Below are 9,639 nucleotides of genomic sequence, written 5' to 3'. Positions count from 1 at the left end.
TGGGTGTGTTTGTGACGTCAAACCAGGAACGAAACTGACTGAACTGATCACAGTTGTCGAGTAAGTCTGGAGCTACTCAGAAACTGCTAAGAAGTGTCTATTCGCAATTCTGCTAATCTTTTGTTCGCAATTTTGATAAGCTAAGATTCACTCCCAGTAGGCGGCGGCTTAACGTGTGCAATGCTGCTAAAAGCAGCTTGCGAGCTAACAACTCGGAATGAGGGCCATTATGTGTAAAAGGGCATTAATAAAGGTTGTCATAATGTGTAAGACGCATTATGTTTATAAGGACATTAATGATGTGTCTCATATGTGTAAGGGGCATTACTGTGTGGAATTATGTGTATAAATGCATTACTAATGTGTGGCATTATGTGTATAAGGTGCTCTAATATGTAGCGTTGCGTATAGAAAGGGCATTTACTGTGTCGTCTAATGTGAATAAAGAGCAATAGGGTGTGGTGTAATGTAAATAAGGAGCAATTCAGTGTGATGTAATGTGAATAAGGAGCACTACTGTGAGAAGTAACGTTTATAAGGTAAAGTGATACTACTGTGGGATGTAATGTGAATTATGGACACTATCGCGTGATCAAATGTGAATAAAATTGCAGTACTGTGTGGCGGAATTTTAATTGGGGGTACTATTGTGTGGACATGCCCATTGCCAGCAAAAACACACCCCTTTTTGGACTGTGCGCCAAATGTGCGAACTGTTCCTGTTTAAAATATAGGGGGTACAAACACCAAAATAAGTACTGTTATGGGTGAGGGTTGATGGTGCTGGGAAAGAGGTGCAAGGTCAGAGGCGGAACCAGCGGTGGTGCTAGGGGGCACCAGGCAAAATCTTGCCTAGGGCATCATATTGGTTAGGGCCAGCTCTGCCAAAGGGCCTTGTGGGGGAAATGTCTTCAGTAAAAGCATTCCCTGTGTGTGTGGTGTGTCGGTACGCGTGTGTCGACATGTCTGAGGAAGAAGGCTATATTAGAGAGGAGCGGGAGCAAATGAATGTGGTGTCTCCGCCGACACCTGATTGGATGGATATGTGGAATGTTTTAAATGCTAGTGTAAACTCATTGCACAAAAGATTAGACAAGGCTGAAGCTTTGGGACAGTCAGGGTCTCAACCCATGCCTGATCCTATGTCGTAGGGACTGTCAGGGTCCCACTATCCAGATTGTTGACACAGATACCGACACGGATTCTGACTCCAGTGTCGATTACGATGATGCAAAGTTACAGCCAAAATTGGCAAAATACATTTGATATATGATTATGGCAATAAAAGATGTTTTGCACATCACAGAGGAGCCCCCTATCCCTGACAAGAGGGTACATATGTACAAGGGAAAGAAGCCTGAGGTAACCTTTTCCCCTCACACGAGCTGAACGAGTTATGTGAAAAAGCTTGGGAATCTCCTGCAGATTTCCAAAAGGATTCTTATGGCGTATCCTTTCCCATCAACGGATAGGTTACGATGGGAATCCTCCCCTTGGGTGGACAAAGCATTAACACGCTTATCCAAGAAGTTAGCCCTCCCGTCCCAGGATACGGCTACCCTCAAAGAGTCTGCTGACCGCAAACAGGAGATTACCCTGAAGTCCATTTATACACATTCAGGTACCTTACTCAGACCGGCAATTGCGTCGGCCTGGGTGTGTATGTGTAGTGCTGTAGCGGCATGGACGGATACCCTAGATAAGGATACTATTTTATTGCCCCTGAGGCATATAAGAGATGCTGTCCTATATATGTGTGTATGCAAACTACAGGTGGTGCTGCATGGCTCACACCCTTTTACTTGTCTTGTAGAGCAACTCTGGAGCTGTTACTGGGTCCAGCTGCTGCAAGAAATCAGCTTGAATGCTTCAGGGGCTGGGACATGGCCAACATGAGCCCCACACTGATGGGGGTGTATAAAGCGATCTAGGGGTCATCCAAGCGCAACCCCACAAAGGCCGCCATGCCCTGCGTGACCATTTTCTCTTTTCATATGCAGACGAGGGTTGCAGCCAACTATACCCATTGCTTGGATGACATCACCATATGCGAATCCATCTGCTGCAGGCCTTCCCCCAGGAATGCTTGCACTAGTTGTTGCATTTGGTTTGTTGTTTGGGGGGTGCTTCAGTATTAGGCAGCCTTCTGCCCTCACACATTCATCTGAAAATGTGTTCTCCCTGCAGTTGTTGTCCCCAGATGAGAGTTCCCTTGTGCTGCCTCAGTTGAATCTCCTTTACTTGACGGAGGTGTGCCTGAGCAGCGGCCCTCCCCAGCCCTATCTCAAATCATACTTATTTTGCTTAGGTGATACCATGGTCATGAAGATTGTTTTCCCAGGGTGAGGTTCATTCATTGCATTCTGGGTATGCTGACCTCTGTGATTTCCCCAAATGTGGGAATCTCGACTGCATAATTTAATTTGTGGTGGGGGGGGGGGGGGGGGGGGACTGCATTTGTGCTTTCCCCTGGTTGGCTCTGGTATAATTTAGATCTCATTGTCTCAGGTCTCTCTCCAGCCTAGTTTGCTGTCTGTTTCCACTTCTCTTTTCTTGAGCCCCTCCCTTCTATGCCCTTGCGCACTATCCTGACTTCTCCCGTCTGCTTACTTTGTGCCTTCCAACGCACAATGCGAACTACAGGTGGTGTTGCAGGGCCCACACCCTTTTATTTGCCTTACAGAGCAGCTCTGGAGCTGTTACAGTGCCCAGCTGCTGCAAGAAATCAGCTTGAATGCTTCAGGGGCTGGGGCATGGCCAACATGAGCCCCCCACCAAAGGAGGGTGGGGGGTGTTCAATGCGAACTAGGGGTCATCCAAGCGCCCCTTATCTCTTTTCATATGCAGATGAGGGTTCCAGCCAACTTTGGCCCACTGCTTGGATGACATCACCGTATGCAAATCCGTCTGCTGCAGACCTTTCCCCAGGAATGCTTGTACTAGTTGTTGCATATGGTTTGATGTTTGAGGGTGCTTCAGTATTAGGCAGCCTTCCGCCCTCTCATTTTCATCTGAAAAGATGTGGTCTCCCTGCAGTTGTTGTCCCCAGACAAGAGTTCCCTTGTGCTTCCTCAGTTGAATCTCCTTAACTTGACGGGGGTGTGCTCGAACAGCCGCCCTCCACAGCCCTATCCCAACACATGCTTTTCTTGCGTATGAGATCTCTTGATCATGAAGATAGTTCTCACAGGGTGAGGTTCATCCATTACATTTTAAAGTAGGAAGGTACAAATTACATATTCAAATTACATATATGTGCTGGATTCAAATGTTTTCCCCCCTTCCTTTCTCAATTGTGCCCATCAGCAGCTATTCTAATGTTGCTGCCAATGGGTGTGACACATTCATTTCTTCTGTGGGGTACACTGGACTCCACAAGGATTCACATTGGGGTGTAGAGTAGGATCTTGATCTGAGGCACCAACAGGCTCAAAGCTTTTGACTGTTCCCAAGATGCTCAGCGCCCCCTGCTCTATAACCTCGCTTCCATGAACAGGGAGCTCAGTTTGTAGTTGGTGCCTTCAGTAGCAGGCCACTTAACAGGGGGCTGCCTCAGGCAGCCTATTCTTAGCTATTAATTTTGACAAGAAAAGAAGAACTTTTTTTTATAAGAATCTACAAGGGCTGCAGCAGGTTAGGTCTAATAGACATCTTTACTGCAGCTCCATCACTCCCAGCGGCGCAGTATACTCCCGTGCCCTGGTTGCTGGGTCACTGCAGCGGAGGCTCCGGTTTCTTCCTAAGGTCAGTCACACACACACCGCCCTCCGGGATCACGAGGCCGCTGATGAAAGGGAGGTAAGGGACTTCTGTGCCCACACTATACCGTGATCCAGCGTGGCTGTAGGGGGTGGGCCATGTGCGCACTGGCGTGGACACGGATTACAGGGCAGCCGCTCCTCTAGCCACCAGGGACAGTTAAGGAGCACAGCTCTGGGGGGGTTTTCTCTTATATTAACCCCATTTTGTACTACCCGCAGTGCATTGTGATAGGTAATAGAGCCTGATTCAGGTTGGATTGCAATCGCAATAAGCAATCCAACTGCAAAAATTGCTAAGAGCATACGCATGCGCCTGCATTTTCTGCGGCACCCCGCAGATAATGCGATCGCTTCTGACTGTCAATCGGTGCTGGGGGGGGGGGGGGGTCAGCAACAATCCATTTCCGCTCCGGTGCATGGGCAGGGCTACAAAATGGGGTCGGCAACGGAGAAACAGGAGGCGTGGTCAGAGCTGCTGCATGACATCACATGCAGCAGCTGCGATCACAAAAATGGTGGCGGCTTCCTGCGCACATATACAGTCTGCACCAACAGGAGGCTAACCCATTTTTTATGATCACGCTGAACTGCACTGAGACTGCAATTTCAGCGTGGTCAAGAAGGGAGGCGGCATGCTGGGTGGCCCCAGCATGCGAACCAAAGGATTGCAAATTCTGTTACTTAGCAGAATTTGCAATCCTTACTGAATTAGGCCCATTGATTACAAAATGTATTTGTAAATATTTGAAGTTTTTCTTCAGGGACTAACACAAAAGATGCTTGGGGCTACTAACACATGTGTAAGCCACGTAAAGCTTCCCATGGGTCAGTGGCATCACAACGGGGTTGCTGCCCACACCCGAGTGTCACCCGCCAAGGGGGGTGACACCAAAGTGCCGGCTCCTCTTCAGTGACAGAATATGGGTGTTTCACTGTAACATTACGTGCAACACCCAGTTTCTGTCACTGTGCAGGAGCCAGCACCACTCACACTCTAGTCCCCGGGTGCAGCACTCAACCCCCGGGATACCCGGAGCAACAAAATGGAGATTCAGGAAAACAGGCCACACCCCTACCTATGAGACCATGCCTCCTTTTTACCATTGCGCTGCTTATCTGCGCGCACTGCATTACAATCTCCCTCGCTGCCTCTCTGGGTGTCACCAATGATAGTGACACCTTTGCCATGCTTGTAGCAGCTGGTCCTAAGATCTACACCTCCAGCCCTGAGTGTTTGCCCTTGTGACTTGTTGATCATCATAGCGAAGCAGATTCTTACAGAAAACTGCAGGGGCTTAGATTGAAAAGAAAAACATTGACGAACCCATCATTTCAGCAACAGGGTCTGCCACACGGCTGACTGAAATGACTGGTTGGTTTGGGCCCCCACCAAAAAAGAAGCAATCAATCTCTCCTTGCACAAACTGGCTCTACAGAGGCAAGATGTCCACCTCATCATCCTCCGATTCCTCACCCCTTTCACTGTGTACATCGCCCCCCTCACATATTATTAATTCGTCCCCACTGGAATCCACCATCTCAGATCCCTGTGTACTTTCTGGAGGCAATTGCTGGTAAATGTCTCCACGGAGGAATTGATTATAATTCATTTTGATGATCATCATCTTCTCCACATTTTCTGGAAGTAACCTCGTACGCCGATTGCTGACAAGGTGAGCGGCTGCACTAAACACTCTTTTGGAGTACACACTGGAGGGAGGGCAACTTAGGTAGAATAAAGCCAGTTTGTGCAAGGGCCTCCAAATTGCCTCTTTTTCCTGCCAGTATACAAACGGACTGTCTGACGTGCCTACCTGGATGCGGTCACTCATATAATCCTCCACCATTCTTTCAAAGGTGACAGAATCATATGTAGTGACGGTAGACGACATGTCAGTAATCGTTGCCAGGTCCTTCAGTCCGGACCAGATGTCAGCCCTCACTCCAAACTGCCCTGCATCACCGCCAGCGGGTGGGCTCGGAATTCTTAGCCTTTTCCTTGCACCCCCAGTTGCGGGAGAATGTGAAGGAGGAGCTGTTGACGGGTCACGTTCCGCTTGACTTGACAATTTTCTCACCAGCAGGTCTTTGAACCTCTGCAGACTTGTGTCTGCCGGAAAGAGAGATACAATGTAGGTTTTAAATCTAGGATCGAGCACGGTGGCCAAAATGTATTGCTCTGATTTCAACAGATTGAATCCTGGTTAAGCGAATTAAGGGCTCCATCCACAAGTCCCACATGCCTAGCGGAATCGCTCTGTTTTAGCTCCTCCTTCAATGTCTCCAGCTTCTTCTGCAAAAGCCTGATGAGGGGAATGACCTGACTCAGGCTGGCAGTGTCTGAACTGACTTCACGTGTGGCAAGTTCAAAGGGTTGCAGAACCTTACACAACGTTGAAATCATTCTCCACTGCGCTTGAGTCAGGTGCATTCCCCCTCCTTTGTCTATATCGTGGGTAGATGTATAGGCTTGAATGGCCTTTTGCTGCTCCTCCATCCTCTGAAGCATATAGAGGGTTGAATTCCACCTCGTTACCACCTCTTGCTTCAGAGGATGGCAGGGCAGGTGCAGGAATGTTTGGTGGTGCTCCAGTCTTCGGCACGCGGTGGCTGAATGCAGAAAGTGGCCCGCAATTCTTCGGGCCACCGACAGCATCTCTTGCACGCCCCTGTCGTTTTTTTAAATAATTCTGCACCACCAAATTCAATGTATGTGCAAAACATGGGACGTGCTGGAATTTGCCCAGATGTAATGCACGCACAATATTGGTGGCATTGTCCGATGTCACAAATCCCCAGGAGAGTCCAATTGGGGTAAGCCATTCTGCGATGATGTTCCTCAGTTTCCGTAAGAGGTTGTCAGCTGTGTGCCTCTTATGGAAAGCGGTGATACAAAGCGTAGTCTGCTTAGGAACGAGTTGGCATTTGCGAGATGCTGCTACTGGTGCCGCCGCTGCTGTTCTTGCTGCGGGAGGCAATACATCTACCCAGTGGGCTGTCACAGTCATATAGTCCTGAGTCTGCCCTGCTCCACTTAACCACGGACATGTGGACTAGTGGACCTTGGGTACAACTGCATTTTTTAGGACACTGGTGACTCTCTTTTTCTGAGGTCTGTGTACATTTTCGGTATCGCCTGCCTAGAGAAATGGAACCTAGATGGCATTTGGTACCGGGGACACAGTACCTCAATCAAGTCTCTAGTTGCCTCTGAATTAACGATGGATACCGGAACCACGTTTCTCACCACCCAGGCTGACAAGACCTGAGTTATCCGCTTTGCAGCAGGATGACTGCTGTGATATTTCATCTTCCTCGCAAAGGACTGTTGGACAGTCAATTGCCTACTGGAAGTAGTACAAGTGGTCTTCCGACTTCCCCTCTGGGATGACGATCGACTCCCAGCAGCAACAACAGCAGCGCCAGCAGCAGTAGGCGTTACACTCAAGGATGCATCGGAGGAATCCCAGGCAGGAGAGGACTCGTCAGACTTGCCAGTGACATGGCCTGCAGGACTATTGGCTTTCCTGTCTAAGGAGGAAATTGACACTGAGGGAGTTGGTGGTGTGGTTTGCAGGAGCTTGGTTACAAGAGGAAGGGATTTAGTGGTCAGTGGACTGCTTCCGCTGTCATCCAAAGTTTTTGAACTTGTCACTGACTTATGATGAATGCGCTGCAGGTGTCGTATAAGGGAGGATGTTCCGAGGTGGTTAACGTCCTTATCCCTACTTATTACAGCTTGACAAAGGCAACACACGGCTTGACACCTGTTGTCCGCATTTGTGTACAGGATGCATACCTTCATGTCCCCATTTATCCACCTCATCAGGCGTACCTCAGATTTGCGGTACAGGACTGTCATTGCCAATTTCAGACGTTGCTGTTTGGTCTCTCCACGGCCCAGAGAATTTTCACCAAGGTAATGGCGGAAATGATGGTTCTCCTGCGTAAGCAAGGTGTCACAATTATCCCGTACTTGAGCGATCTCATAAAAGCGAGATCAAGAGAGCAGTTGCTGAACAGCGTATCACTTTCACTGAAAGTGTTACAGCAACACGGCTGGATTTTCAATATCCCAAAGTCGCAGTTGGTTTCTACGACTCGTCTGTCTTTCTTGGGCATGATTCTGGACACAGACCAGAAGAGAGTTTATCTCCCGATAGGAAAGGCCCAGGAACTCATGACTCTTGTCAGGAACCTATTGAAACCAAAACTTGTGTCAGTGCATCACTGTACTCGAGTCCTGGGAAAGATGGTGGCATCATACGAAGCCATTCCATTCGGCAGGTTCCATGCGAGGACTTTCCAATGGGACCTACTGGACAAGTGGTCTGGGTCACATTTACAGATGCATTGGTTGATCACCCTGTCCCCCAGGGTCAGGGTATCACTCCTGTGGTGGCTGCAGAGTGCTCACCTTCTCGAGTGACGCAGATTCGGCATTCAGGACTGGATCCTGGTGACCACAGAGGCAAGCCTCCAAGGTTGGGGAGCAGTCACACAGGGAAGAAATATCCAAGGTCTTTGGTCAAGTCAAGAGACTGGTCTTCACATCAACATCCTGAAACTAGGGGCCATATACAATGCCCTACGTCAAGCGGAGACCTTACTTCGCGACCAACCGGTTCTGATCCAGTCAGACAACGTCACCACAGTGGCTCATGTAAACCGCCAAGGCGGCACAAGGAGCAGAGTGGCGATGGCACAAGCCACCAGAATTCTTCGCTGGGTGGAGAATCACGCAAGCGCACTGTCAGCAGTGTTCATTCTGGGAGTGGACAACTGGGAAGCAGACTTCCTCAGCAGACACGACCTACATCCGGGAGAGTGGGGACTTCATCAGGAAGTCTTTGCACAGATTACAAGTCGGTAGGAACTGCCACAGATAGACATGATGGCGTCCCGGCTCAACAAAAAGCTACAGAGGTATTGCGCAAGGTCAAGAGACCCTCAGGCAGTAGCTGTAAACACCCTAGTGACACTGTGGGTGTTCCGGCCGGTCTATGTATTTCCTCCTCTTCCTCTCATACCCAAGGTGTTAAGGATAATAAGACAAAGAAAAGTGAGAACAATCCTCATTGTTCCAGATTGGCCACGGAGGACCTGGTATCCGGATCTGCAGGAAATGCTCACAGAAGATCCGTGGCCTCTTCCTCTAAGACAGGACCTGTTGCATCAGGGGCCCTGTCTGTTCCAAGACTTACCGCGGCTGCGTTTGACGGCATGGCGGTTGAATGCCGGATCCTAGCAGTGAAAGGCATTCCGGTTGAGGTCATCCCTACGCTGATAAAGGCTAGGAAGGATGTAACGTCAATACATTACACCGTATATGGCGAAATTATGTTTCTTGGTGTGAGGCCAGGAATGCTCCTACGGAAGAATTCCATCTGGGCCGTTTCCTTCACTTCCTACAAACTGGAGTGAATTTGGGCCTAAAATTAGGCTCTATTAAGGTCCAGATTTCGGCCTTATCCATTTTCTTTCAAAAAGAATTGGTTTCTCTTCCAGAAGTTCAGACTTTTGTAAAAGGAGTGCTGCATATTCAGCCTCCTTTTGTGCCTCCGGTGGCACCTTGGGACCTTAACGTGGTGTTAAGTTTTCTAAAATCACACTGGTTTGAACCACTTAAAACGGTGGAGTTAAAATATCTCACATGGAAGGTGGTCATGTTATTAGCCTTGGCTTCGGCTAGGCGAGTGTCGGAATTCGCGGCTTTGTCACATAAAAGCCCATATTTGGTGTACCATGTGGATAGAGCGGAATTGCGGACCCGTCCTCAATTCCTACCAAAAGTGGTCTCATCTTTTCATATGAACCAACCTATTGTGGTGCCTTTGGCTACGCGTGACTTGGAGGATTCCGAGTTACTTGATGTGGT

At 48.9% G+C, this 9,639-nt stretch overlaps 1 pseudogene; it reads left to right on the top strand.

The window, feature by feature from the left end:
* The first annotated feature begins 2,291 nt into the window (after positions 1–2,291).
* On the top strand, positions 2,292–2,472 carry LOC134953099 (U1 spliceosomal RNA; annotated as a pseudogene).
* Positions 2,473–9,639: the final 7,167 nt, after the last annotated feature.

The sequence above is a fragment of the Pseudophryne corroboree genome, chromosome 8, assembly GCF_028390025.1.
Source record: "Pseudophryne corroboree isolate aPseCor3 chromosome 8, aPseCor3.hap2, whole genome shotgun sequence".
Taxonomy (NCBI): domain Eukaryota; kingdom Metazoa; phylum Chordata; class Amphibia; order Anura; family Myobatrachidae; genus Pseudophryne; species Pseudophryne corroboree.
The sequence above is the reverse complement of the archived record's forward strand: the minus strand, read 5'-3'. Positions and strand labels throughout refer to the sequence as shown.